The sequence below is a fragment of the Euleptes europaea genome, chromosome 7, assembly GCF_029931775.1.
Source record: "Euleptes europaea isolate rEulEur1 chromosome 7, rEulEur1.hap1, whole genome shotgun sequence".
Taxonomy (NCBI): Eukaryota; Metazoa; Chordata; class Lepidosauria; order Squamata; family Sphaerodactylidae; genus Euleptes; species Euleptes europaea.
In genome coordinates this window covers 55,625,429-55,637,994 of record NC_079318.1, presented here as the reverse complement: position 1 = coordinate 55,637,994, position 12,566 = coordinate 55,625,429, and positions in this window count along the sequence as shown.

Genomic DNA, 12,566 nt, shown 5'->3' with positions numbered 1-12,566 from the left:
GTCCCCGTGGTGCAATGCTGGTGCTTCCGCGTCAAGCTGGAAGTGATGTCAATGTGCAGGTGATGCAGATCTCTCCTCTCTTCCACTGGCCTGATCCACCCACTGACCAGCTGAGTGTCAGCCAGCAGTGGCACAAATTGGCAGGCATAGGTGATGCCCCTTTCCCAACTGATCCATTTTGTACTTATATATCACCAATTATGCCTTGTCTGGCCACAACTACACATCCAAAACTTGCAGTGCTGCCTGAGACACATTCCACCGAGAAGTGGCCAAGAGCTCCCCAATGTGCAACGCTGCGTCGAAGGCAGTCAATGCTACTGCATAAAGAAGTTCAGCCTCAACCCTATCACAATGCACAATGTACCAAAAGCCTCAGAAGCTCAGGTGTAAAGGGTCACCATGAATCCTTTTGCGCTGGTGTTCCATCCGCCCAATCCTTGAGCATCTTCCTAATGTTAAAATCACCTGTGGTGTCCCTATAACCCTTAGTTTTCACTTTGAAAGCTAAAGCAGCTACATAATCCTTAATGGTCCTAAGTGCCAAACTTCTACCTTTCAACAGCACTAGAAATTGATGGAGATGCACCACTGGTAAAGGCCAGATCTGAGCCCCCAACACTGATTGCCAAAGAGATCTTTGTTTTACTGACTGGGCCACCAAAATATTGAAAGTTTGACAACCCTGTATCATAATTATTTCAAATGTAATCCAAATGGTGCAAAAAACAAAATCGAAATGGCAACAAAAATGAATTGTTCTTATGGTGCAATGTTAGGAATTTGGTTGTCTTGGTTACCATGAAAGGGTTTATTACTGTACAAATAATAAGTGATAAGAGATTTTAATAAAAACATTAAGACTGGGTATCTCTCACTCCTTCCTTTGAAGGACAAAGAAGCAGCAGTTGACAGTTCTGAATTCTGGGTTTTGCCAGCAAGAGGCAAACTGGAGTCCTGTGGATGTAAATGAATACTTCATCTGAGTTAGAAAAACTTTATGGTTTTTATTAGAAAGCCTGTGTTCTGTGTGTTGTGTGGTTTTCTTCCCTTGTTTTGTGTTTTCCCCTTTATATCCCATTTTTAACCCAACTCCTTTTTCCTCCCCCCCCCCATAATAAACTTTCTTTTTATAAAGACATTGTTTTGGCTTTGTTTAGTACAATCTATTTCTCTGGGATATTTCTGTTAATCTCTTCCCTACCTGTCAGATAGCACAGGCGCTATGTAGTTCGTTCTAAGGTATTTTACAGGGTTTCCACCCTGTTATTTCACTTTGGTCTAGTACTGCACTAGAAGGACACCTTCTCAGCGGGTCAGATGTTCTCAAGAATCCCTGAGGGATGGTGGTTGATTACCCCGAGGGCTTTCCAGGGAACTCTTGATTTGAGGGAGTTTCCCAGCCAGAAAAGGTTCCTTCCTTCCCTAACATAAGGGGTCAAAGCTGATTCGAAAGCCCAGCAGATGTGACCCTGGTCTGGGAGATAGATGAACAGCTGGCAAGCCAAGGAGGTAGATTGTTGCAGTCAGCACAGGTGAGAATCAACAATCTCTCTCTGTCTAAGAGCCTATAAGCCCTGACCTAGACGGCCCAAGCTAGCCTGATCCCATCAGATCTCAGAAGCTAAGAAGGGTCAGTCCTGTTTAGTATTTGGATGGGAGACCTCCAAGGAATGCCAGGGTTGTGACTCAGGCAGGCAATGGCAAACCACCTCTGTCAGTCTCTTACCTTGAAAAGCCTACCAGGGTCGCCATAAGTCAGATGTGACTTGACTGGGGGTGGGGGGGAGAAATGGTGATGTCCTGGTTATATACACTGAAAGTATAACTTGACGGCACTTTACCCACACACAAGAGCCTATCAACAGAGATAATTAAAAGCCAGAGGAACTCTTCCATGAACTGGAAGAGCAAAAGAAGTGCAGCCACACTGGAAGTGAGTGACATAGAAGGGGATCAGCTGCAGATTGAAGCTGTGGGTAAAGAAAAGCTTGTTTTTGCCACAGTATGTGACCCCATGAGGGACTTAGTAGTAGGGATCAGATTCCTACATCTGCTGTTCTCCAGAAATATGCTACTGTGAAATGCAGAAATGTACAAATTATGGGCCCTGACCTGGATGGCCCAGGCTAGCCTGATCTCGTCAGATCTCAGAAGCTAAGCAGGGTCGGCCCTGGTTAGTATTTGGATGGGAGACCACCAAGGAAGACCAGGGTTGCTGTGCAGAGGAAGGCTCTGGCAAACCACCTCTGCTAGTCTCTTGTCATGAAAACCCCAAAAGGGGTCGCCATAAGTCGGCTGCGACTTGACGGCACTTTACACACACACACACACACACAAATTAATGAGGCAGAACCGATGAGAATGCCCACTGCCTCAGCCTGAGATCATATCCAATAAAACTAGTTTCAGATGGTAGCCATGTTGGTCTGCAGTAGAACAGCTAGATTTGAGCCCAGTAGCACCTTAGAGACCAACACAATCTTTTGGGTACAAGTAGGGTTGCCCAGTCCCTCTTCACCAGTAGGAGGTTTTTGGGGCGGAGCCGGGGGGTTGGGGAGGGGAGGGACTTCAATGCCATAGAGTCCAGTTGCCAAAGCGGCCCTTTTCTCCAGGTGAACTGATCTCTATCAGCTGAAGATCAGTTATAATCGCAGGAGATCACCAGTTAGCACCTGGAGGTTGGCAACCCTAGGTATAAGCTTTCAAGAGTCAGATCTGATGAAGGGAGTTTTGACTCCCACAAGTTTATGCTCAAAAGATCTTGTTAGTCTCTAAGGTGCTACCGGACTCAAATCTAGATATCCAATAAAAGCAGTTGGACGGGGATGATAAGGAAGAAGGGGACAGGATTAGGACTGCCTTGCTGGACTGGCAAAATATAACCTCAGTAAAAGATTTGATGCAACCTTCAGAACAGAAATTTGAATCAGACTATGAGTAGGGGTGAATGAAGAACCAGAGCAGGAGAAGGAAGAAAGGGAGACCCTTTGCAGAATTAGCAGAGGATTTGAGGCGGACTGTGAAATGCCTGCCAAGGCTAGCAAATCAAGGACAGTTTCATTGAGATACAATTCATTTCAGCATCCTTAGACAAACAGAGAAAATTGCCAGAGGAGTGAGGTCCTTCTACACAGACTCTTGACAAAGAGCTCATCATCCACAAAGAAATAGTGTTAGGTGAGGGCAAACCTGCTTTGCTAGTGACTGGTTATATAATGGCCTAATGAGGACTAATTTGAGACTGGTTAGAATTTCTTGATTGTGACAATGGCAAATGATTTAGTGAGAGAAATGCTTCTTGAGGATTGGCAAAAAGGATGGGCCGCAAAGAAATTATGGATATACTTTTGAAGATGGTCCCGAGTTAAGATTCACACGTACCAACAGAAAGTAATTTCTCCTGCTACAATTTCTGTAGACCAGTTTGATCACTGTATGGGCAGACAAGCACAGACAGTGGAAGAGAATCTAAAAGGGAAAGTGTGCAATGTTTTGGAGGTGAATCCAAAAAAGTCATTGTTAATGAAGGTGTTTTAGGTGTCCCAGATTTTTTCCCTTTCTCGTCTGCCATTGTATGGCCTGTGAAGTTGTCTTCCTCTCTAACTGTTTAGTGAGCTGCTATTCATCTCACACAGCTGCATAAACAGAGGACAAGGGAGAAGCTGATCAGGTGAGAAGCCTGTTTCCTACCCTGAATAGGCCCAGCGGATTAATTTTCTTATTTTACGCCCCCACCCCCACCCCCGCTCTCCGGCAGGAAGGAGGATAGGGTTGCCAGTCTCTTCAGCACCGGCAGGAGGTTTTGGGGGGATTGCCTGAGGAGGGAAGAGTTTGGGGAAGGGAGGGGTTTCAATGCCATAGAGTCCAATGGCCAAAGCGGCCATTTTCTCCAGGGGAACTGATCTCTATCGGCAGGAGATCAGTTGTAATAGCAGGAGAGCTCCAGCTAGTACCTGGAGGTTGGCAACCTAAAGGAGGAGGAGGGAGACAGCAAAAAGGTGAGTTGTGTTCTCTGGTAAATATGCAAAAGGTGGGGAATGGCTGTATAAAGGCCGTTCTGCATCTCAAGAGCAGGTATTCATTGTGGCAACTGCCCACTGCCCAACCTTTAAAAATGCAATGGAAGATTAACTGGTCACTTAGTTTAGGCCAAGCAGGAATGTTTTGGGCCTCCATCAGAATGGCACGGAGGCAAGCCTTTTTTCTCTGGCTTCACACTGCTCTCACCATAGGTAGTTGAATTAAACTGCCTAATCCATTCAGACTGGGAAAGCACTTAGTGTGATATTGGCAGGAATAGCAAGCTGCTATTTCATATGTGTAGACAGGAAACAGTTTTAACTGGACTTGAATACATTTGCAATTAATTGTTATTAGTATTATTATCTTCCTTAGTGGGTTGTGCAAACCACCACACTGAATAATGTTTTTTTATAGGGTAAAGTAGGGTAGGGGGCACTGGGGATGAGTTTATGGAACTGGGGGTGGGGGTGGGGGATGGCCCGAAAAAGTTTGGGAACCACTACTGTAGAGAAAAGGAAGAGATATCCCAAGAGGTAGCTTCCACCAACCTTAAATATATAAAGGTCAGATTTTTGTTACATCCATTTGTGGAGTCTGTAACTTCCATAATGGAAAAATAAGAACACTTGTTTGTTTGCAGCACATATTATTATGTTAAGGTTCCTTTTTTGCCCCCTGCTGCTGCGTGTTGCCGAAGGCTCTTTTCTGCCTGCTGTTCATTTAATCTGCAGTAGCCTACACTGTTTTCCAAAGGAGGATGTGTTAGCAAATTGATCATAACAATTTCCTATTTAAAAAATATGAAAGACTGTACATCAGGATATTTAATCTTATAACAGATCTTGTTGAACTTATTATGGAATAACTGTAACTCACATTAAACACATTTACTGGCTAGACAGGAAATTATAGGGGAATGGGAGGGAAGCAATACTCTGCCATTTTGTGACCGTGGGCATCTATTTACATGCATGTGACCTAGGGTTGCCAACCATCAGGTGGGGCCGGGAGGTCTCCCAGACTACAGAGAGTAGTCTCTCCAGACTTATCTCCACACTACAGAGATCAGTTCCTCTGGGGAACATGGCAGCTTCAGAGGGCAGAATTTATGGCATGAGAACCCCATTGAGCTCCCTCCCTCTCCAAACTCTGCCCTCCCCCGGAACAACCTCCAGATCCCCAGGAATTTCACACTGTTACTTAGATATTTGACTTCTGGAGAATAAGAAGAGGGATGGAGCAAAACCCAAAGAACTCTAATGCACACATCTTCCCCCAAAAGGCAAAATAGGAACTATGTTTAATTACTGACAGGGGTCAATACATACAAACGTCTTTTAGAAGCAAGACGTTTGGGATGTATACAAGACATTCCAATTTAACTACGCTGGGTTCTTCTGTTTATGATGCTGCTACTTCACTGGAGGTGATATCACTGTTGTGCATTGTTGTGCTGCGATGCTGAGATGAAAAGCAGCGCCTCTGACATATTCCTTTACTCTGAGCGAGGGATCCTGGATGTTGCTACCTGGAAAAGGGCACTCTAGACAGCTATTTCTGCTCAGCAGTACAGCAGTAGCAGCTACCCTCTTTTCTATAACTGGCTTTTTAAAGCATGCCAGGGAAACAGCTACAAACGATTACTGCCGATTATGTGTGAACCAATAATAAAACTAGTGTAAATATACTCTATATTAGTTTAGTTTCATAGACAGTGCTGTTTTAAACATTGTTTTTAGAGGCTGTTACTTTCCCCGTGCCATCCAAGAGGATGTGGTATAGTGGAGAAAGGGCTTGGTCTGGGGTCAGCTGGGTCCATGAAACCCACTGGGTAGCCTGAAATAAATAACTGTTTCTCAGATCAACTCCTTTGAAGAGCTGCTGTGAGGATATAACAACTGCTATGCCACTATGGGCTCCTTGGAGGACAGAGCAGAATATTAAATTGATGAATGACATAAATGCATATGAGCTGTACATTATTTGAAAACATTTTTTTTTTAAATCACCAATATTGCGAGCACTGTATTCCTCCTTCTCTTCCTTTATCTATGTCCCCGTACCAACTGCAGGAAATAATGTCCCTTAAAAAAAGATATGAAGGAAAGTATAATACTTCGAGCATGTACAGAGTGCTTTGTCCCCAGTGCTCAAGTAAGCAGGGCTTTGAGGCTAACTATGGCTCGGGACATTCCTGGAGATTTGTGGGCATTGCCTGTGGAGGGCAGAGTTTGGGGAGGCAAGGGAGCTCAGCGCAGATGTGATGCTGTAGAATCCACCATCCAAAGCTGCCCTTTTCTCCATGGGAAAAGCTGCCCTTTTCTCCATGATCTCTGTGGTCTGGTGATCAGTTGTGATCCCAGGAGAACTCCAGGTCTGGGGTTGCCAACCAGTGACAGTTGGGAGGAATTTGGGAGACAGGCACATCAGGGCGCCATTGGTGCACTGCTGGTACATCACTTCTGGGGAAAACTTTGAAGTGATGTCATGCCTCTCTAGACATCACCAGCAACTCTATGGCTTTACCACAGGGTTTCAGGCAGTTCCTAGAAAGGCATGATATCACTTCTGGGTTTTTGTCAGAAATGTTGTAATGCCATTGTGTCAAATGTGTTATTTATTTTTGCCTGGCAGCTGCTAGAGCTGCAGTAGGCAACAGGAGCTGGGGGTGGGAGATCTGCCTTCTACTGCAGGTAACTGGCAATCTTATCCAGCCCCCCCCCCCCCTTGAGGTTGGCAACCCTAGGCGGGCAAAGGAAAAATCATTATATTTAATAATCTTCTCTGGACTATGTATCTTGACTTTCAATGAAGAGCAGGAGCCATAAGTTAGTAGCCGGCCACATGCTGTGCATGTATCTGGGTTCAAACACCAGCATCTCCACGCCAGCGATCTGAGGCAATACAGCTGGGAAAGGCTGTGTACACTCTTGATAGCTACTCCCAGTCAGAGCAGACAGTACAGATCTAGACTCTGAGGCTGTTACTCTTATAACTGCTCTGTTTGCATATGAAGTGGGAGTCTGGAAATGTCTGGCAGCAAAAAATGCCTTTTGAAGAAGATTGTGGACTTTTCCCTATGCTTTATCTCACCATAGTTAAGCCCTTTCCCTCCTTCCTAGCTTCAACATTGGTGGTCATGCATGGGAGTGGGAGGGCTTCTTTCACATGTAGCCAGAGAGTGACTTTCCCACACACCCCTTCTTTAGGGGTAGACATGTGAAATAAAACATACATGCTGCTTAATTGTCTAGTTTAGCCCTCAGTTATAAAACTGCTGCATATGCTGTTGAAATAATCCAGGGAAAGGGCCTTTAGGACACTGCTGCTAAATGAATAAAATCCTCACACCATATTTTAAAAACCATCTCTTCTCTGAAAGGAAACAGATAACCCTTCTTACATAAGAGATGCATTCCTTGTATATATTTCCATGTACCCTTTTCAAACACCCTCCCGCTGGTATTTAGTGTTTTTTAGCCTTTGCTAGACCTATTGAACCAATAAGGCTAAGAACGAGCTGGATTCAATTTTGGCTTTACAGAGTGTATTCAACTTTCAGAGGCTCTGTCCTCATATAGTCCTTGTTCGCCTCAGTGAACCTCATTTAAAATGAGAATGACAAGCAGGCTTGGAACACCAGACTGAGGTCTAGTTCTGCCTGACTGAGGTGATAAATTTCTGCTTGGGCTCTACCACTTCACACTGCCAGTGGGGACTGAATGCTTCACAACAGATTTCCTGTTTCTTTCATTTATACTCATCCTTTCTCCCCAATGGGAACCCAAGATGGTATCTATCATTCTCCTCTCCTCCACTTCATACAGAGATAACTGCCAAGACAGACAGTTCTCCCCCCCTTTCCTCAGACCTAACTCCAGAGAGGCTTCTATGAGGGGCTGTGGCTCAGTGGTAGAGCATCTGAACGGCATGCAGAAGGTCCCAGGTTCAATCCCTGGCATTTCCAGTTTAAAAGGGTCAGGTAGGAGGTGATGTGAAAGACCTCTGCCTGAGACACTGGAAAGCTGTTGCCAGTCTGAGTAGACAATACTGAGTTGGATGGACCAAGGGTCTGATTCAGTATAAGGCAGCTTCATGGGTGTCATATGTGTGTCACAAGGTCGCCAGCCACCAGCCTTGCCTGGAACTGACACTGATCCTTCCCATGTGTCTCTGATGATGTCAAGAGGTCTTCACACACACTGACCATTCAAGAGTTCAAAGGGGATGAACCCAGTGCTCTCCTGCGGGACTTCTCTGTAGGCAAACAGTAGGTGTTGCAGGTGTGCGTCCCAGTCATCTGGGTTCATTGCAATGCACGATTTCATCATCCTCCCCACGGGAAGAAGCATTCTGGGCACCCTGGCACAGCCTCGTGCTCTTGTGCTGTCTCTGTCCTGCTTGTGCCTCCGCTCTTTGGTTTGTCTACCCCTTCCACATTGGGTTTTATTCTTACCATCTGATTTGACAGAGTATGCCCGGCAGAACAGAGGGGGAGGCTGATGTTGATAAAGGGAAGGGAAAAAATCCTAAAAGTTAAATAATTAAATCCGGGTTCCCATTTTCCAGTGTCTCAATTAGTCACAGATTTATGACTGAGATAAAAAGCCTTTCTGAATATAGTTATGAGACAGCCATAAGATGAAATGAAATTATAGCCAGTTGTCAGGTGCCAATAGCAACAGGGATGGAACCAAAAGCTGACTGCTTTTAGGCTGACTCCCTTATTGCAGCCTGGACCTGTTGTCATTTGCTTGGAAGTAAGCTCATTGATTTAAATAACATTACTTTCCTCCCTTCCTGAAATGTTTAGGAACATTTACCTGTGTTGTCGAAGGCTTTCACGGTCAGAGTTCATTGGTTCTTGTAGGTTATCCGGGCTGTGTGACAGTGGTCTTGGAATTTTCTTTCCTGACGTTTCGCCAGCAACTGTGGCAGGCATCTTCAGAGACACTGTCCTTCAGTGTTACTCCTCTGAAGATGCCTGCCACAGTTGCTGGCGAAATGTCAGGAAAGAAAATTCCAAGACCACGGTTACACAGCCCGGATAACCTACAAGAACCAATTTACCTGGGTCATTTCCCCATCCTGCCAGTGGAAGACAATGACATTCGAGATATGTCCAGAAATTTGAACCAGTTTGTCCTTTTATATTTTTATTCAGTCTCTTCATTATCATTATCGTACATGTCCAGATTCTTTTTTTCTCTGTTTGCTCGGTGGGAAACACATTCTTCTGCATAACTTTTGTGTTTGTTTTCCACCCAACTGGAATGAAATTATCAAGCTTTTACGGCTCAGCCACTGGATCCTTTGTGCAGTATTTCAGGCACACGTGAGAAAGTATTCCCGTTTTATAGGAAATCTTACTTGCACAGTTGACACAGGCAGGCACAACAGCATTGTCATCTGAGTATGTTTTTCCTCCTTTCCCAAAATGTGTATGAGTATGTTTTTTCAATGGAGTGTGCAGGCAAAAGGAGCTAAATCCCTCCCCCACTCCCCCCAACCTCTTTACCTTGCTTTGCTTAGTTGTTTTCAGCATTTTACTCCTAACACAGCTGGCTTTTGGCATCAGAGCCAGCAGGGAGAAAGATGATTCAATCACCTGCACAGGCATGGCACAGGGCAAGGTTTAGTTTCCCTCCTGTACCACGCAGTTTTATTTAAAAATAAACTCCCTAATTTATTTGCGTGTGAACAGGGGGCTGTCCTTTCCACCACATGGGCAGAGGGGAGCATACAGCTATTTTCATATGAAATTAAACAGGTGGATGATGTCTCCGATCCTAAATTAGTGGTTCTCTGTCACACAGAGATCCTTCCTCATCAGTGATCTTTTTTAATAGTTTTTAAAAAAAAAAAAAAAGAAAGAAAGGGGAAGGTGGGAAATCAGGAAAAGGCAACGAGGAATTACATACAATACACTCTTTTCTCCTTTCTTCCTTGGCACCCAGAATATGTTATGATAAACTCACTATAACATTAAAAACTACCTACTAAAAATATTGGATGTTTTCAACATTTCTTGTCCTGTCTTCTTTCTTTCTCTTCTTATCTTCCTTTCTTCATTTCTTAATGAAGAAACTCAGTTATAACCCAAATTGGACTGTAATAAACACAATAAATCAATGATCTCTTGAGTTTGGTGTGGATGTGTTTGTTGTTTGGAGGAAAAAGTCTGGGCCTCTGTCCTCTCAACAGTTTGTGCAGCCTTGCCTGCCATCCAGTGGGTACACAAAAAGCTTTGCTCCTGGTCCCCTACCCAGTAGCAAGCACAGTCCCCAGTAATGAAATAGCTCATCCAAACAGCCCCCCCGACACACACACAAATCAGAGAGCTTTTCCCAGGCCATTGCAATGAGATGGTGGAATGCTTGGTGAAAAGTAGGAAGTCTGTGTACAGAAATCCCTATCAGAATGATCCTGTTTGGTAGGAACGCTGGCAAATACAATGTTCCTGTCAAGCACATATTTGCTGAGTCACACTTTTCCTCTCTCCTCTTCCGGCCTCGTGTAACTGAAACAGTGTCAGCAAAGCACTAGAAAAGGCAGAGGATTAATTACTTTCCCTCACTGGCTTAAACAGAGTCACGACAGAGGGACACAATGTTCCCCCTCCTACTGTAGCCTTCTTTGCACCTTAAAATTGTGCTCCTGTAGGTCAGTGGAACTGAAAGAACTGTGTGGGGAGCAAGTTGGGAGTTTGCAGCAGCAGGAGGAAATCAGCAAAAATCTCCTTCCTCTCCTCCAAAGACAGATGTTGGGGGAACTGCTGACGCACTGACAGAGTGGCAACGTTAGGATCCAAGCCACTGGTTCAAATTATGGTTAATGTTCTTATTAGGATTAGCTATTATAACTATGGTAAATAATGGGCTGGATTTTGATGCGTCACTTTCCAAATGCCTAAGTGACATATAGCGGGTGATGAGAAATAATGTGCTGAAATCACACCATGGTTAAGTATGCCTAACTAGACACAGGGCTCCCATTTTGGGTGGCAGTCATGTGTTGCAGGTAATAGCTAGTCCCACCCTCATAGAGCAGGTTGTGCATTTCTAATGCTCAGCTTACATATCTTTCTTCTTTTTGTTCTCTTAGATTTTTCATGTAACCCCTTTGTTATCACTATTAACTCTCCTGCCCCAGCTTCTCTAGTTTGGCTCTGGTTTTACAAATGTCTGTGCTATGGAAGAGTTTAGCTGAGCTCTGAATAGAGCAGAGCAATTTTATCCTGGGCCGTAATACTTCTGTCAATACATCCTACTGTGGCATTTGCCTGGCGGCATAGGAGTTACACTGTTGGCTGGTTCAAGCCTTTTAATGTATTTCTTTGCTTTGTGCTTTCTATGAGTTGCCAAATTATAGAATGAAGCTGCTAGTGCTTCAGGCAGAAGTAAATTAGGAATAAGAACAGCAAGCTTTTCTTCCAGAAAAGATGAGGTCTAATTTGTGGACAGGAGGAAGGGGGGGGGAATGTTATTTCTTATCCTGGAAACGAAGATGCTTCAAGTTTTCTTAAAGCCTGTTTCATTCGTACAACATGGAGAACATCCTGGCATTACTATTTACTGAATTTTGAATTAACAAGAGATCTTTAAGCTATGATAGAGCTGGTTGTTTTGCATCTTCACTTCCACCAGCAGCATACAAATGTTGCATTGTGACATTCAGATCCAGATAATGGTTTCTCCCATCCCATTTCTGCTTCCTTATTCATACTAATTGTTTCCCCAATCCTTGCATGTTTAACTGATATACATGCCTGTTTCTAAGCTTGGTGTGATATTGTTTTCTGACAAGCAAGTTCGTTATATATTTATTCAATTATTTATTTATCTTTAAAAAAATCCATGCTGCCTTTCCACCCAGATAGAGTCCCCATGGCAGTGAACATCAAAACATTAAAACATTTCAACACAAAACATTTGAGACATTAAAGCAGCATTTAACATAAAGTATATATAAAATATTTAAACATATTCAATAAAACATATAAACACACAAACACACAAAACAACACAACCAGGGAAGAGGGCCAATAACAGTGAGGGGGGGACACCAAAAGTATTCACTTGATGGTGGAAGACAACAATAGACAGAGACAGGCAAACACAGGATTCTGTGAGTTGGAACCTTATTTATTACATGAACAGTAGAAAAGAGCAAGAGTCCAGTAGCACCTTAAAGACTAATAAATAGGGTTGCCAACCTCCACGTGGTGGCAGATCTCCTGCTATTACAACTGATCTCCAGCCAATAGAGATCAGTTCACCTGGAGAAAATGAAAGCTTTGGCAATTGGGCTCTATGGCATTGAAGTCCCTCCACAAACCCCACCCTCCTCAGGCTCCGCCCCCAAAACCTCCCATCAGTGGCGAAGAGGGACCTGGCAACCCTACTAATAAAATTTCTGGCAGTTAGTCTGATACAAACAGACTAATATTGCTACCCATTGTGATCTAACATGCAAACAGTTTGAGAATATATTGAGAGGTGAAACAACAAGTGTAGGGATTGTGGTGTTAGGCCCCGTAT